This window comes from Elephantulus edwardii, unplaced genomic scaffold (assembly GCF_000299155.1).
Source record: "Elephantulus edwardii isolate Elephantulus edwardi_28Jun2011 unplaced genomic scaffold, EleEdw1.0 scaffold00308, whole genome shotgun sequence".
Classification (NCBI taxonomy): domain Eukaryota; kingdom Metazoa; phylum Chordata; class Mammalia; order Macroscelidea; family Macroscelididae; genus Elephantulus; species Elephantulus edwardii.
In genome coordinates this window covers 673,206-675,857 of record NW_006400058.1, presented here as the reverse complement: position 1 = coordinate 675,857, position 2,652 = coordinate 673,206, and the positions used below count along the sequence as shown (strand labels likewise).

General features: G+C 49.5%; 1 protein-coding gene across 1 annotated transcript in view; it reads left to right on the top strand.

Moving 5' to 3' along the window:
- The first annotated feature begins 1,445 nt into the window (after positions 1–1,445).
- Positions 1,446–2,652, top strand: part of ZNF428 (zinc finger protein 428) — a 13,961-nt gene continuing 12,754 nt past the window's right edge. The window contains exon 1 of the mRNA XM_006901071.1: positions 1,446–1,488. The gene's annotated coding sequence lies outside the window, so the exon portion shown is untranslated. The remainder of the gene's footprint in view (positions 1,489–2,652) is intronic.

Here is a 2,652-nt window from a genome sequence, read left to right as displayed (position 1 = left end):
TAAAAAAAAAAACACAGACAGACTTAGGAACTGATCTCACTTGTAACCTAAGGACTGCCTGTATAGCTAGTTATAAGGAGTTTGGATTGTTTTCAAAGAGCAATGGGAAGTTACTGGAGAGCTTTAAGCTGGCATGTTAAAGTTCTTCCCAAATTGAAGTTCTTGGAATATTGCCAACCTTCCTATAATCTCAGTCAGCATCAAGTCTGACTATAAAAATCTTAGTCTCTGGGTGGTACAAACCTGTGAATGCACCTCAAAAGAAAGGCCTAACAATCTATTTCCAAAAGGTCACAGGTCCAAAACCCTAAGGTGACTCTCATTGAGTCATAGCTGTCTCTCCAGCTGGTCTCTGAGGCTGTAAATCACATGGGAGGAAACTGCTTGGTTTTTGTCCAGTGGATTCGAACAAACATCTTTGGTAAGCAGCTCCCTTCCCTATGAACTAAACCACTAGAGCGCCCCTGATCCCTCTGAAGCAGGGATCAGTTCTGACACAGAGGGTCACCATTAGTCTTAACAGCCTGGACAGCAACTGGTTTTACCAGCATGAGCCCTTCCCCTCTCCCGCTGAGCTTTAGACACGCTAAACGTTTCCTTCCTCAAATCACTCATCATTGCCTCTGGCTGTGTTCCCTCTGCCAGAAAGATTCACTTTCTATCTGTAACTTATTCTTGGTTTAAGGATTACTGGCTCTTGAAGGCTTTTCCTGAACCCCAAATTGGGACTGGCGCCTCCTCTGGGTTTGCACAGCCTCCCCATCACAAGTCTGATTCGCCTTTGACTGGAGTGCCAAGAGGATAGGGGCAGGGTGTATCTTATGTTTTATTCACTGCAGAGCCTGACACCTGAAAAATCATTATTTATCTTGGTTGCTGGAAGGAGCAGGGCCTGGCAAGTGCCTAGGTCCTTGTGACCCGTCCCTGTATGCAAAATGACCCCCAACTAACACTAAGATGGTCCCCGCTAGCGATAGTCCGCAGTTCCTGTGCATGCGCCATTGCCGAGGCGCCCACCCCCCACTATGCTAATCACTGCGCTCAGGAGAAGGCTCCTCCCGGGAATATGCAAATCACCCTTCCAGCATTGGAGGCTTTCCATTGCCCTGCGCGAGGATTATGCAAATGACAAGGTCTCGCGTCCACGATCAGGACCCCCACCCTACCCCATTTTTATAAGACACGCTCCTCCTCTGCACACGCAAGCGCATACCCTGCTGCAGCTTTTCGGTCTACCGCGCGGACTGTACCAAGAAAACCTGACCAGTAAGGGGGCAATGCCCGGCACCCCCTGAGAGGACCCCTCTGAGAGCCAGCCCCGGAGAGCCCTTCTCTGAGTGCGACGGGAATGGTCCGTCTCATCGCGCAAGCGCCTTAGACTCTTGGCGCCCCTTGCGCTCCCTCTTTCTTCACTTGAAGCGCAGGCGCAGAGCGGGGTGCACGGCTGCAGCTGCAGCCACCGAGCCCGAGCTGGGGCCACTAGCGCCGGTGAGTGTCCGGGGGCAGGGGTGCGCGGAGCATGCCGGGAAACGGGCGCTATGGCCCCTTTGCATGATGGGAGCGACAGCTACCGAGGAGCCCAGGAGCCAGCAGTGGTCTTGAGCTACAATAACTTAAGTGCGAGATCCTGATTCCTCCTTCTCCCCCATTTGCGGCCCCTAGCCGCCCTGGGGCATCTTGGGAAAAGGAGACTCTCGGGACTGTATAGCCTTGTAGGCGACGTTCCGCTAGTCGTTATAGGCCTGGTGCATTCTGGGAAGGTTTATCCTGGTCCTGGTTAGGAATTTTTTAATACACCCTCCATTGAGCATCTTGGAAGCTTGGAGGACATCAGTGGTTATGGAAGATGAGGCCTGAGGCATCTTGGGAAGGATTGCTCAAAGGCATTTTGGGAATTGGTCCTTATTGTCTTATATATAAGATTTTGTTCTGGTTTCCTTGCACTGGGATAATTGGAGCCTTTATTTGTAGTCAAGCAGGTTATGTTGGGAGTTGTTTGTTGTGGATTCAGAGCATTGTAGGGGTCTCAGTTTTTTAATGGTATTGAAAACACTTCTTTTGTGCCCCTGGTGGCCTAGTGGTAAGAAGCTGCGCTACAATCCCTAAAACTCGCGGTTCGGATCCACCAGCCGTTGCAAGAGAGAAGGTTGGGAAATCTCCTTTTTTATTAACTGCCTCTGAAAACCCATCAGAGGGTCAGCTATGAGTCTGTTCTGAAGCAGTGGTACAAAACAACAAAGGTGTGAGAGATTCTCTGCGCCCTGTAGGAATTGTAGCAGTCTTTGTAAGGGATGCCTCCACCAGGGCGGTACGACATTTTCTGGAAGGGGCCTTGTGTCGTCTGGACTTGGCATGTTGTGTCCCTTCGAGTTAGAACCCACCCGTTGGTGACCCTCCAATGGGTTTTCAAAGGCAGTTAATTGCACAGGAGTAGATTGTCTATCTTTCCCTTTTGGAGCAGCTGGTGGATTTGAACTGCGTGCTTTCTGTAGCTTCTTACCACTAAGCCACCAGAGGTTCCTGGGCTTGGCATAGAGAACGCTAATGGGCATTGACTATGGTGTACAGTGGCCAGATAAAATAAAGGACACCCCTTTATTTTATTTTTTTTTCTTTTTTTTTTTTTTTTTACATTTCCTATAATTATATTTT